Genomic DNA, 15,159 nt, shown 5'->3' with positions numbered 1-15,159 from the left:
CTTTCTCTTGCCCTCCATGTTGTTCGATAAATGTAATTTCTTTGGCAATGTCCTTGTGTGAACAACCATTTAAGTACATGGTGGTCTGCAAGGGCGACAGCTTTCATTTGGGCAGCGATAACATCAGAAATTCCATAGTGACACTGGGGACGGATTGTGTCTCGCACACCGTTGTTGGCTTGTGGTGCTGGGTGCGAGAATGTGCATGAGTGAGTGTGTGTATGGGTGCCTGGCTATGTATTAAACTGTTGTCGAAGTGCTCGCAGCATATTACTGATAGCTCTCCTAGCCAATTCTTGGAATTCTTTCCTATGGAAACAATCTGCCACAGATCCCAGTGTGTCAGCACAGTCTGAACCCTTCACCCCCCAACTTTTCTCTGATTCCTGCAGTCAACAACTCGCTTCGCTCTCTCATTCCCTCGCTCTCCCCTCTAACCCCAGCACCATTCCCCACATTCACACAAACTCACACTCACACCTGGACCCACACCCCTCACACACACACCACACACACCCTCTCGCACAAGCATGATATGTTGGTTGACACAGTGGCTTATGGACAGTATGAGCTCTTGCTGGCTCTATTTCTCTGTCTCTCTCCCTCCCCCCCCTCTCTCTCTCTCTTACTTTATTCTTCTGTCTGTCTCTCTCCCTCCCTCTCTCTCTCTCTGTCTTACTTTATTCTTCTGTCTCTTACTTTATTATTCTGTCTCTCTCCCTCCCTCCCTCTCTCTCTCTCTCTTACTTTATTATTCTGTCTCTCTCTCGCTCTCCCTCCCTCTCTCTCTCTCTCTTACTTTATTCTTCTGTCTCTCCCTCCCTCCCTCTCTCTCTCTCTCTCTCTCTCTCTTACTTTATTCTTCTGTCTCTCTCCCTCCCCCTCTCTCTCTCTCTCTGTCTTTCTTTTTTTTTCTCTGTCTTTCTTTCTTTTTCTCTCTCTCTCTCTCTCTCTCTCTCTCTCTCTCTCTCTCTTTTTTTTTCTGTCTCTCTCTCGCTCTCCCTCCCTCTCTCTCTCTCTCTTACTTTATTCTTCTGTCTCTCCCTCCCTCCCTCTCTCTCTCTCTCTCTCTCTCTCTTACTTTATTCTTCTGTCTCTCTCCCTCCCCCTCTCTCTCTCTCTCTCTCTTACTTTATTCTTCTGTCTCTGACATCTCCAACCACCATTCACTATACTGCTCTGTAGTTCTAGTAAGTTTGCCATACTTGACTGCCGTTACATACACTGCCTCACGTTTCATGTTATGTAATGTTACATGACATTTTATTATTTGTTTTGTGCCCAACCATGGCATGGTATGTTTGCTGTGTGTGTGTGCGTGCGTGCGTGCTCTTCAGGGGAGGAATTACAGAAAAATTTAAATAGTGAAACATTTAAAAACATCCCTTTTAGAAAAACATATACTAAATATATTCACATGTCCCCAAATAACTGATTAAAACACACTGTTTTGCAATGAAGGTCTACAGTAGCCTCAACAGCACTCTGTAGGGTAGCACCATGGTGTAGCTGGAGGACAGATATTTTCCATCCTGCTCTGGGTACAGTGACTTTAATACAAACCCTTAGAGGCTCATGATTCCATAGACTTACACAGTAATTATGACGACTTCCGGAGAACATCCTCCAACCTATCAGAGCTCTTGCAGCACAAACATCCAATCAAAGGATCAGAGCTAGTACTGAAAGCATAAGCTACAGCTAGCTAGCTAGCACTGCAGTGCATAAAATGTGGTGAATAGTTGACTCAAGAGAGAATGACAATAGATTAACAGTTTTGAACAAATAAAATTCTTCAAAAATTAAGAAGCAGCAGAGAGAGAGACAGCTATATTTCGTTGTAATTTTTCAGTTTCACTTACTTAGCTAGCTAATGCAGCTAATTTAGCTTACTCAACAACTTGACTCAAACAGAGAGGAATGCTATTTATGTTAGTTAGCTGGCTGTCACGCTCTGGCCATAGAGAGGTTTTTATTCTCTATTTTGGTTAGGCCAGGGTGTGACTAGGGTGGGCATTGTAGTTTCTTTATTTCTAAGTTTTCTGTTTAGTGTTTTGCACCTGACAGGACTGTTTCGGTTTCACTTATTCTCTTTGTTATTTTGTTTAGTGTTCAGTTTAAATAAAAAGTCATGAACACCCAGGGGGGCCCACCGGTGTAAATGCTCAACTGCTTGTTGTACACTGTACCTACTGCACAATTGTACACATGGATTGGCAGTGCTGCCAACTCTCAGGCATTGGCCAGGGGTCACCCACATTTAACCCTCTTCACACAGCACACCTCTTATTTCTCAATCATGCTGCTTTTATTTTCTAATTAATCCACAATGTATTCAGTGCGTTAACTTTTCAACTGTGCCTGCAAATCATTTTGAAATCGGAGCACATAATATGTGCCTGTAATTCTAAATCAAGCAATGTAATCGCGACAGCTTCACCGGGAAGATCCATTATTCTCCTGCCACTGCACTGTGAACCACGGCAGATTGAAGCTTGTGATTGGTTTAATAATGGTCATGAACCAAGGGTATTGGATGTGCATTTGTAAAGAAACGACACTCACAATTAGAGTGGAGTGCAGCCACGGCAGACTGGAGAGGTACGTTCGTTCTCCGCCTAAAGGCCGATATAATAAGAAGAAGAATGGCATAATAAATTCAACCACACCTTTGTTTCATCACCAAACCAGAGAGGAATCTCTGTCCGGTGAAGTTCACAAAGCATTTTGCATGTAACAAACAGTTACATGACCTACAGCATGGTCAAGCAAGTGAATGTTTCCCGGCATTTTCAGACCACTAAAGAACTATTGATTTAGAACCACAGAGTTACTACCTCCTACACACAAGTGTAAAGGGATAAAGAATATGTACATAAAGATATATGAATGAGTGATGGTACAGAACGGCATAGGCAAGATGCAGTAGATGGTATCGAGTACAGTATATACATATGAGATGAGTAATGTAGGGTATGTAAACATAAAAGTGCATAGTTTAAAGTGGCTAGTGACACATGTATTACATAAAGATGGCAAGATGCAGTAGATGATATAGAGTACAGTATATACATATACATTATATTAAATGGCATTGTTTAAAGTGTCTAGTGATACATTTTTGATCAATTTCCATACATTTCCATTATTAAACAGCCACCACTAACATTGAGTGGCTGCTGCCAACATACTGACTCAACTCCATTTTCCTAAACAACCGCTGAATTGCAGGGCGCAAAATATTACTAAAAATATTTATAATCATGCAATCACAAGTGAAATATACAAAAACACAGCTTAGCTTGTTGTTAATCCACCTATCGTGTCAGATTTTGAAAATATGCTTTACAGCGAAAGCAATCCAAGCTTTTGTGAGTGTATCAATCAATGCTAGAACAGCTAGCCCCAAATTAGCATGGTCACGAAAGTCAGAAAAGCAATAAAATTAATCGCTTACCTTTGATAATCTTCGGATGTTTGCACTCACGAGACTCCCAGTTAACACAATAAAGTTATTTTTGTTCGAAAATATTACTTTATAACAAAAAAACGCCATTTGGGTTGCGCGTTATGTTCAGAAAACTACAGCCTCGTTCCGTTCGACGAAAATTCCAAAAAGTATCCGTAATGTTCGTAGAAAACATGTCAAATGTTTTTTATAATCAATCCTCAGGTTGTTTTTAACATACATAATCGATAATATTTCAACCGGAACCGTAACTTATTCAATAAAAGAGAGAAAGGAAAATGGAGAGCAACTCTCTCGCGCGCAGGAACTAATCAAAGACACCTGACTACTTTTGAAAATCTCGCTCATTTTTCAAAATAAAAAGCCTGAAACTATGTCTAAACCTGGTCACAGCCTGAGGAAGCCATTGGAAAAGGAATCTGGTTGATACCCATTAAAATGGAAAGAAGACGGCAAGAACACAGATAAAAAAAAATAAAAAATCACGTCCGGTTTAGATTTCCTCAGGTTTTCGCCTTGCAAAATCTGTTTTGTTATACTCACAGACAATATTTTGACAGTTTTGGAAACTTTGGAGTGTTTTCTATCCTAACTGTAAATTATATGCATATTCTACGATCTGGACCTGAGAAATAGTCCGTTTACCTTGGGAACGTTATTTAAAAAATAAAAATCTGAACCCTAGCGTCAAGAAGTTAACTTCTCTGGGATATGTGGGACGGTAGCATCCCACTGGCCAAAAGCAGTAAAAATGCAGAGCGCCAAATTCAAAAGAATTACCTATAAAAATCTAACTTTCATGAAATCACACATGAAAGAACACCAATTAAAGCTACACTGGTTGTGAATCCAGCCAACATATCAGAATTCAAATAGGCTTTTCGGCGAAGCAAAAACGATGCTATTATCTGAGTTAGCACCATAGGTAACAAAAGAGAGAAGCATATTTCAACCCTGCAGGCGCGACACAAACGCAGAAATAAAATATATCATGCCTTACCGAGCTTCTGTTGTTGGCACTCTAATATGTCCCATAAACATCACAACAAATGGTCCTTTTGGTTCGATTAATTCCGTCGATATATATCCAAAATGTCCATTTATTTGGCGCGTTTGATCCAGAAAAACACCGGTTCCAACTTGTGAAACTTGACTACAAAATATCTCAAAAGTTACCTGTAAACTTTGCCCAAACATTTCAAACTACTTTTGGAATACAACTTTAGGTATTTTTTAACGTAAATAATCAATCAAATTGAAGACGGGATGATCTGTGTTCAATACAGGATTAAAACAAACTGTAGCTAGCCTTCTGGTCATGCGCCTCTAAAAACAGGACACAACAAGTGACCCTGATTCAAAATGGCCGTACTTCTTCATTACACAAAGGAAAAACCCTCAAAAAATTTCTGAAGACTGTTGATATCCAGTGGAAGCGGTCGGAACTGCAAGAAGGTCAATTAGAAATCTGTATTCCCAATGAAAATCCATTGAAAAGAGTGACCTCAAAAAAAATATCTGAATGGTTTGTCCTCGGGGTAAATAAGTTCTGTTATACTCACAGACATGATTCAAACGGTTTTAGAAACTTCAGAGTGTTTTCTATCCAAATCTACTAACAATATGCATATCTTATCTTCTGGGGATGAGTAGCTGGCAGTTGAATTTGGGTATGCTTTTCATCCAAACGTGAAAATGCTGCCGCCTATCCTAGAGAAGTTAACAGTCTGATGGCCTTGAGATAGAAGCTGTTTTTCAGTCTCTCGGTCTCTGCTTTGATGCACCTGTACTGACCTCGCATTCTGGATGATAGCGGGGTGAACAGGCAGTGGCTCGGGTGGTTGTTGTCCTTGATGATCTTTATGGCCTTCCTGTGACATCGGGTGGTGTAGGTGTCCTGTAGGGCAGGTAGTTTGCCCCCGGTGGTGCGTTCTGCAGACCTCACTACCCTCTGGAGAGCCTTACGGTTGTGGGCGGAGCAGTTGCCGTACCAGGCGGTGATACAGCCCGACAGGATGCTCTCGATTGTGCATCTGTAGAAGTTTGTGAGTGCTTTTGGTGACAAGCCAAATTTCTTCAGCCTCCTGAGGTTGAAGAGGCGCTGCTGCGCCTTCATCACAACGCTCTCTGTGTGGGTGGACCAATTCAGTTTGTCCGTGATGTGTACGCCGAGGAACTTAAAACTTACTACCCTCTCCACTACTGTCCCGTCGATGTGGATAGGGGGGTGCTCCCTCTACTGTTAAAACAAAATAGATTTGTTTTAATTGGGGGAGAGATACACACATACGGGCATAACAAGAGAAGAAATAGAAGAGATAATGATGGGAATGGGTAGAGACATAAAGGAGGGGTAGATGAGATCAGAGTAGGGCTGGGCCAAGAGAGAGTATAGCGAGAGGTACGTTGGCCAAAGGGAGCGAGCATAGTAATGAAGTACTTTGGGCCAAGGGGTTCATCAACAGTCACGTGAATGATTTGGTGACTTACAAAGTAGGCCAACAAAGATAACATAAAGTCAAGATAGGATAAGATAAGGAAGGTGAAGATTTGAAAAGATTACAGCACAGCAAAGGAGCTTTGTCACTGATTGTATTATGTTAATTCAATCACTCTATGTTTGCACATTGTGACACATGATGGTGTGATTTCCCCCCAAAAAACATAATACTTATTGACTGGAGCCCAGAGTAGAAAAAACAGCCTCACCTCACCATTCAGAGAGAGAGAGAGGGAGAAAGAGTAAGTAAGAGTAAGTAAGAGAGAGAGAGAGAGAGAGAGAGAGAGAGAGGTGTAATGTTTAATGTTCATTTGTCATTGTGTATTTCACTTTAGTTTATTATCTATTTCACTTGCTTTAGCAATGTAAACATATGTTTCCCATGCCAATAAAGCCCTTTGAATTGAATTGACATGTGGTAGAGAGAGAGAGAGAGATGAGGTAGAGAGAAGGTGAGCGAGAGAGATTAGATATAGAGAGGAAGGTCGAGAGAGAGATAAGGTAGAGAGAGAGAAAGATGGGGGGGGGAGAGATGGAGAGAGAGTTATAGAGAGATGAGGTAGAGAGAGAGAGAGATGTGGTAGAGAGAGAGAGTAACAAGAGAAAGACAGGAGATAAGGAAATTAGACAATTATGCAAGACCCAATAAGAGGGGTGGGGTGAATGGGAAGAAGACTTGGGTTAAATCATCCCTGTCTCTTTTCTGAACCCCATGCACCCCTTTCTCCTCCCCTCTCTTTTCTCCTGTGAAGCTGTCAGGGGCCAACCCTCCTAACACGACCAGCACAACACGCCAGGTGGTCAGCCTGGAATTCAGCTATCAGCTTGAATCCTTGGGATGGGTCATCGTTGGTCCCCTGACGGCTTCCCTCATGAGAAGAAAGGAGTATGGCACCATGAGGGTCATCCACCTAATGTCCATGTCCAGCACCACAAGCCAATCAGTCAGCCGGGAATGTGCACACTGGCTTGAAGATGAACAGGCACGGCTGACTTCAATAAACTCGTTAAGGGTGTGGCTGGCTACTCAATCAGAAGCCACACTTATCAGCTGCTGGTTTCCCTTCACAGGGGAAGAGGACTTAGAGAGCAGGTTGCTCTAGTTGCAAGTTTTATTTGCTGAACATTTCTTGATTCTTGAAGAGATCGTTTAGGTTGGAACCTTATAGGCAATAAAATCAATTTTGTTTTGAATTTACCCTGCCTCATGAGTCTCTGTACTAGAAACCTAGCCTAGCTCTGGTCAGTAACATCACACCTCCCCACTGGCTGCCACATCTCCCGAAAAGTACAAGGGGTCAGAAGGGACAAGAATGTTTAAAAACAACAAACCAGAAGAAATGTTTTCTCTCCAATAAAGTCTTGTTAAAGCGCTATCTATAGACTCCTTTGAAAATAAACCCAAGACACAATGTCCAATGCCCGAAAAAGACATCCTCTGTCTCTCACAGTCCGAGTCTGTCGCAGACAAAGTGAAACGACAATGTTCTTACACTGTTATGTGTTGAATGTTTTCACCCTATTTTTTTCACCCAGGTTCTTTCATTAATAATCTCTTCTGAGAAATGGAAGCATACCGCTGAGTGTCGCATTGACATGTTTAATTAAAAGCCAAGTAGGCTATTTCAAGAGGGACTTGTAGTGTCGCCTCTTCACGTGGTCCATTAACTTAAATACTCTTGTCAAAAATTCTGTGGTACTGATGATGGATAAGGTCATCACGTGTTTTCTTCTTCAGTTTGAGCTTGCAGGCACCATTCAACAGGAAGGTTGTGTGTGCTCATCTGATCTGTGTCTTTCTCTGTTGTCAAATGTGAACTAGCATTGAAATAGAACTCAGTGAGGTTGTTTCACAGCATAGCTTTCAGTATCCCTCTGAAGTGATGCGCTGACCCTGGAGATGTTAACTGATAAACCCCTACAGCCCACTCAGACAATGTGCATGACACAGGGAGCAGGCCATGGAATGTCTTGAGAGATAGAGAAATTAACACTTCACTGACTGCTGTGGTAATTTAGTAACAGAGGAACTGGTCACAACTTTGGGTAAAATAACAAAATGACACCAGCTTGATCTTTGTCATTCCTTTAAAAGGCTTGGAGCAGAGATTCCAGATCACAATCATTATGACATACAGTTGATTGCTAATTATTTGCATCTCAAATACACATAATCACCAACACTATCTTCTTCTCTCTTATGCACTTTGATTAGAGGAGGGAGTCTGATAAAGCTGTTCGAGTCCCCTTCAAGCCTTCAACACAGCAGGCCTGCTGTCCACTTTTCCTCACCCAGCCCACATAAACAGGGTCCTCTGATGGCATGTGCTTGGGTGAGAGTAAGAAGTTGAGAGGTCATTCGAGTTAAAAGGTTAGCTAGCTAGCTATGGCGGCTGCTGTAGCTCCCTCCAGTAACCACGAGCACAACCGTTCCTTGATTTTAACTGGCGGCTTTATTCTGTAGATTTAGTCAGAATTATCACCTTCCGTGAGAACTATAAAGTAAATGAAAAATACAGTTAAGCACACTCTTACAACCTTATCTTACGAGTGACTTATTAGCCTGGTATAACTCTGAAGTGCTTACATACATAAACAGTTTAGCCGGCGCTATAACAGTATTAGATTAAACACATGAATAAAGGAAAAATACCTCATTGGCTGCTTATTACAGAAGGGAGGAAATCAAGCTTCACACTTATTATTCCTGGCATGAATTCACGCTTCATCCTTAATTATTATAACGTTACCATCCTAACATATACGCTTCAAACTTTATGAACTACACCCGATGACATGAAAACTTAGCTAACACAGCGCGGGATTGCTTTCCCTCCAAAAGTGTGTTGCTACAATAAGGATCCCCGTTACAACAGTTATTAGCTACGTAGTTCCGCTTCTCTTATCATTTCCCCGCACAGCGGACACGTAAACAATTCAAACACAAAACAACGACATAACCTGTAAGTCTAACTGGCAGTTACAGCTGCAAAGCATGCATCCATCTCACATTTAACTTTCATAATAATGCAATGTTAATATACAAAAATAATATTTGTGCATCTACCAAGCATGCGTTCACAACAACCAGCGTGTCCGCAAAAGAGGTTTCGCTTCAGCAACTGGTTTTATGCTAGCTTGCTAATGCTAGCTGGCTAGTAGCTATGTTGCAACCAAGTTGTTTACATTTCGTCTTGCCCCACCCAACAGGTGCTCTTTTGTAGTGAATTTGAAGCGAAGAACATTCAGGTGGGTAACACTTTTTGCCAAATGTTTACATTTCTCATGATCCTCTGATACTGAGTGAAACTTTCTTTTGGCGAACCAGTTTATAAGCCTGTGTTAGCAAGCCAGCCATTGCCAGCAGCTGTTATTTAGGCTAGCTTGCTAACGTTAGGCTAACTGTCTACCAGGACTGGCAAAGCTGAGGTAGCTAGTGAATCTAGCATGCTAACTAAGCAGCTAAAATAAAAGCATATACTAGTTAGTAAAGAGTATATTACATTTCAGTTAAAGCATTGCTTTTGTTTTTGGGGGGGGGAAACTAGCTAGCTAGCAATTATGTTTACAGGAACACACATTAAGACCTTTTTTATTTGTTTAGGGGTGCAGAACTAGCCTAGGTATTGCATGTGAAGTTGGAAAAGTTTTATGGTTTAATGTCACGTACATCACCTAATTTAGAGGTCCTGGATGATGTACTGGTTCTGTCCGCACCACCCTATGTAGTGTAAGGTGACCAGATTTCTGAAATTTAAACCGGGGACATTTCCAGTTCGGCGGTCAATATATCAATAAAATATCCAATGTTATTATCTATGAAATAAAAAAAGGGTACAATTCCGGTTTCATGTATTTAGTCTAACGGGCACACTGTGATAGAGAACACAACTATATTACAGAAACACTACAGAAAAGACAGAACTGTCCGATCTGAACAGCCATTCAGTGGTCCTGGTAGTCTGGGTAGAATAAGAGCAGAAGAGAACATGAGAAAATTTGAAAAAACAGACAATAGTCTATGTGAAATACTTAACAACATAATAAAGAAATAAGATGATGATGAGGTTGGTAACTACATAATATACTTATACCAACCTAATCTGTATATTTCTCAGAAGAATGTATCTTATTCAGGATTGCTCTGTCTTTGGCCAGCTTCTCCATGAACTCCTGGCAGGGGAGGTTGAAGTTTGTCTTCACAATAAGCATGACCTTGATGGCAGGAACAGTGAACCTATTTCTTGTTGCTGTCCATATATCATTCATTTGGGAGAACACTCTCTCGACTGGTGTATTACTTCCAGGTAAGCACACGACAACAGACGCTAATCTAGCCAGGTTAGTGTGTGGGATGTCGTTCTCTTTGAAGTGGGTAACCACCGTGCTCCATCTCTGACTAAGCGGTGTCTCCGATGTTTTCCATTCTTCAAGCGATCCCCCCTTTAGGAACTCTTGCAGGCCAGCAACCTCGTCAAACAATGCATCCTCATTGATGGTCACATGGGGGCATTTTTCCTGCAGTGTGGCTGCTACCTTCTGGATCTCTTCACGCTGAGGTTGCCTTTTTAAAAGGAAACAATGTAAATGTTTTAGATTATCTGTGTGCTTTCCCAATGCCTGCAAGTAGTTCACAGCCGTAGTGAAGAATGATTGGGATGTTTTGAGAAAGCTCTCTTTAGACATTGCACCATTTCCCTCTAGCTCTCTCAGAAGTCATCTGACCAAAACTGGAATGAAGTTGTCATCACGTCTTGCAGTCAATTCTGCCTCAATGTTTCTCAGAATAGCAGCTGACTCCACAGCACAGCGGTCCTGGCCTTCAAGCATCTTGATCGTGTCACTGAATACGGTCAAGTTTCCATGGACAAAGTCCAGCCAAAGTTCAGTCAGTGGATCTTCGAACATTGTTCACAGGACAACAGGGCATTTGTCTTCAGAAAGAAAAAAGGATTTCAATGGCACATACCTTTTCAGCACTCTTTCTAGAGCAGGGAGCATGGACAGCCAGCGAACATTGCTGTGTCATAAAATGTTATGGTACTCCTGGCCAACAAACTCACAAAAGCTCTTCAGTCTTTCTACTCTGACGGTGAAAATATGAAAATATCTTTGTGAGCAGGTACTCAACATCAAGGGGAATCATATCCAAAGCTGTTCTGGCCGTGTTATGAATGATGTGGGCAGGACAACCTAAGCCAATCACCTCCCGCTGCAGAGCATTTTTAACTTTGGTATGGACATTGACCCTCCCCAGCCTATTCAGTCCTCCAAAGTTGGTATTTGTGTTGTCGGCAGAGAATGCCACGACTTTGTTTTGCAGGTTACATTTTTGGATGACCACCAGGACTCAGCTGCAATCTCCTCTGCTGTTTCTCCTTTCAATTCAACAAAATCAAGCAGTTTTGTTTCCACAGATGTGTTGCCACCATATATCTGACTACTATTGGCAGCTGCTTTACATGTCCATGATTGGACGCATCAATGGCCAGGGACACAAATTCAACCTGGTCTAGGTCCTGTGTTACCAAAGTAGTTGCCCATGGTGCTAACACGTTACTCACTGTGGCGTCACATTTTGTCCTAGCACATGTAAACTTCAGCTCATAAAGCTTTCGTGTCAGTTGTGCTGTGCAGTCCATAGATCTGTAACTATGATTGTGTCGCATAGTGTGGTATGCAAAGACACCCTCCTGCACAGCTAAATCATATTCGTCTTGGGAAGGCTCTACCTTCTTGAAGAATGTGGTGACAGAGGGCATACCAACACGGCCAATCAGAGAGGCTTTATGCTTTTTTTGTCTGTTGATGTTCTACCACTGCCGTTCTTCACCCACTGCCATTTGAAAAAGAGGAATTACAAAGGGTGCAGTTAACCATTCTATCGTCTTGACCTGAGCGTATAAATGGAAATTCTCTCATCGTGTTGGCCATCAAAATGGCCATCAAAATGGCATTTCCGTTTCTTGGAAAGAGCCATTGTACCTTCTCTGTCTGCTCTTCTTCACTCTCCTTGTGTCACTTCTTACTCTCAACTTTTTCTTCTCCTCCAATCGTCTTCCTGATCTTTCTTCCTTTCCTTCTCTTTACCTTTCCACCTCACTCTTCCACACTCTCCTCGCTTCACTCTTTACTCCCTTAATTTTTCCTTCTTCTCCAATCTTTAATAATAAATAGTACACTATAAAATACTTTGGTTAACAGATTCCCATAGCTTGCCTCATTTTGTATTTTATCTCAAAAACATTGTTTGGAATAATAAATTGGCAGGCTCTGTAATCATATCTTTACCTTTCCTCCTCTATCTCACTCTTCTTCCTATCCAGTCTTCCTCCTCTCCACTCTCTAACAGAAAACATTATGCTAATGTTATCCATGAAAATTTCAAAATATATTTTCACACTACTTATAATGCCAAACCATTAAAATTGTAATCTACAAATAAATATTCTCATAATTGTGTATTAATTTAATATAATCATATTTTCAAAATAGCCCGTCCACTGCATGTTTACATGTGAATGTTTTTTAACCTAGCTACCATGACAGTAGCTGGCTAACCTAGCTAGATACCTTAGTCGACATAGCTAATGTTAGCTAGCATAACCTATTTAAAACCATATAACGCAGAGCATTTAACTATAAAATAAGTTGTGAAAGAACATCATTAGCTAGTATCTCAAACGAGTGTAACTTACCTGGCTTGAACTTACCTGGCTTGAAAAGACGTTTGTGGTGATGTTATGGATTCATTTGACACTTGCTAGCTTCTGGCTGAGTTTTCCACAGCAGTTTTCTCTAAAACTAGCGCGAGCAAGTAGTTAGAAGAAGTAGAAGAGTGAATGAAACTGATATAGCGAGCGGCCCCCTCTGCTGGACAAAACAAGCACAACAAGATTGAGACGTCAACCGGTAGACTCTGATGCCCGGTCTTTCTTGCCACGTAAAATATTATTTCACTTTGCAGTCTGTTTTTAACGCACAGTTAAAAACTGGGACATTTCCGGGGACGTCTGGTCACCCTAATGTAGTGGCATGCGATCGAGGGCGGTGCTGTTGCCATACCAAGCAGTGATGCTTTCCACACTGCCAGGTCATTGCAGTAGCTAAAAAGGATTTAGCTGGTAATCTACCCAATAATCCCTGTCATTGAGTTGAAATCAAGGTGTGCTGTTGGAATGTGAAAATGGCTCAGCTCATGATGAATAAATGAAGAGTCTACTAACTACTGTGCTTTTGATGTTTTTCTTCCAGTTTAGACTGCAGCATCAACCTCATTAAACTGCATTCTCTCTGTCAAATTTAGTTATTTTCCAGGGATTAAGCACAACCCATAATAAGCCCATTTGCCCTCTATGTGTTCTGACACCAACACAAATCCTCACAGTGGTGATGTCCATTAGCGAAATGAGCAGGCTATCTCCTGATCACATTCCAAACACTTCTAGGCCTTATCATTCTTGATGAGATTTTTAGAAAGCTTTACACACAAGTGCACACACATTCTGCACAAGGTGTTTCTTTCTGGAGGAGGGATGGCAGTGCTTTATGTGGGCCTCTGTGGGCACAGTATCCGGGTCAACTGCCCTACCCCCTGATGAGAGTCCTAACTGAGTGGTCGGCCTCTTAGATATGAAGTCATCACTGCACTGGCACTTGCTCTCTAGAACCCAAGGCATTATCCAAAGAATTTTTAGCTATAAGCACTGCTTACCAGGGGGACCATGTGAACTACAATCCCGACACTCTGTTTTAACGTTTAGAAACGTCAATTATCATCACTTATCTTTCATATCAGCAAGAAAGAATCTTTCAAATAAAAAGTATACACTTACTGTAGCCGGTTTGCACAGATCCATACAGTTGTGTCCCTAAAACCGACGAACTACACTTTCACTACAATTCCTCCCCAGTTACACGTACACAAAGGTGTTTGAACACGCTAGATAGCTAATTAGCACAGGTGGTCGCCTCTGTCTTCTGTCTGTCTTCCGTAAACAAACGCTGTACAATGGAGATATGGCTGTGTGGGAACACTAACCCCAACCTTATAAAGGTGTGTAGTAATTGAACCTTTTTATAATTATTATTACTTGCTGATATGAAAGATATGTTCCTTATGTTTCCAAAACTGTACCGTAAGAGATGAGTGTTAACAGAACTTCCCAGGCCAGAAGATACCTTCACTCATAGACGCTAAAGGTGGTTAGCATCTATGAATGGGCTACACTGGCCCCATTGTCCTATTCAAGTGCAATCAGTGTGCCCTGTCTATTACATGCACAGTTCATATTGAAAGTAGGTTAACCTTACAGTCTACTGTATGTACTGACTAGGTCCACAGGCTGCGTATTGATCATTGGCACAACTAAGCCTTTTTACTGGTGTGAGTGTGTGTGTGTATCTGGGTGTGTGTTTGTGTTCTGGCTTTTTTGTACTCTCCCTGATCTTTATCAGAGATCCAATGGGTAAAAGTTATTAAAGCGTTGTTCTTTTCCCCACTGACTAACACGCACCCTCCCCTCCCTGCGAACTGCACCACTCATCACAGACAGCAGGCAGCAATTAGCTGTGAGCACAGTGGAGATGGAACCCAGGGGTTGAAGTCCTCTCTGTTTTTCCACTGCAACAGAGAGGGTTGTTCAGCTAGCCTAACTCACACGTTGAATTACTCTGCCTAATGGTTTTGAGAGCAGAGAACCAAGAATGGGCACGACTCGGCTTGCTGTTTAGACATGGTTGACCTTTCATTTCCATTTCCTCTATGGTGATATCTGGTCTCCACTCAAAATGATTTCCAGATTATGCAGGGTCAGACTACGAGCAGATATATATGTTTCATTGCAGTTAGGCTAGATTGAATAAACATTTAATCAACCCTCATTATATGGACTTAATCACATTTTCTATGATTTTATTAGTCATACACCATTGAACATGGAAAGAAAATGTTTTCCGTGAGCGGGTGAATAGCCTACATCCCTTGTGTCCTGGGGGTTGGAAAAAATCATGATGTGATGGCTTTATCACTTTTCACCTCTCATCCTCTGGGGACCATAAAGGTGTGTGTGCTTAGCATGTTCCGGCCAACACGTGTGTGTGTGGTGTGTGTGTGTGTGTGTGTGTGTGTGTGTGTGTGTTGTGTGTGTGTGTGTGTGTGTGTGTTGTGTGTGTGTGTGTGTGTGTGTGT

General features: G+C 41.7%; 2 long non-coding RNA genes across 2 annotated transcripts; both read right to left on the bottom strand.

The window, feature by feature from the left end:
- Positions 1–8,403: 8,403 nt before the first annotated feature.
- On the bottom strand, positions 8,404–8,948 carry LOC139027673 (uncharacterized). The gene is made up of 2 exons (XR_011479794.1): positions 8,623–8,948; positions 8,404–8,464 (listed from the first exon to the last, which is right to left on the bottom strand). It is a non-coding gene; the product is annotated as an uncharacterized lncRNA (long non-coding RNA).
- Positions 8,949–10,282: 1,334 nt separating this feature from the next.
- Positions 10,283–12,744, bottom strand: LOC139027638 (uncharacterized). Its single transcript, XR_011479758.1, has 3 exons — positions 12,683–12,744; positions 12,261–12,314; positions 10,283–10,533 (listed from the first exon to the last, which is right to left on the bottom strand). It is a non-coding gene; the product is annotated as an uncharacterized lncRNA (long non-coding RNA).
- Positions 12,745–15,159: the final 2,415 nt, after the last annotated feature.

Source organism: Salvelinus sp. IW2-2015, linkage group LG4q.2, assembly GCF_002910315.2.
Source record: "Salvelinus sp. IW2-2015 linkage group LG4q.2, ASM291031v2, whole genome shotgun sequence".
Classification (NCBI taxonomy): Eukaryota; Metazoa; Chordata; class Actinopteri; order Salmoniformes; family Salmonidae; genus Salvelinus; species Salvelinus sp. IW2-2015.
This window is presented reverse-complemented; position numbering and strand designations above follow the sequence as displayed.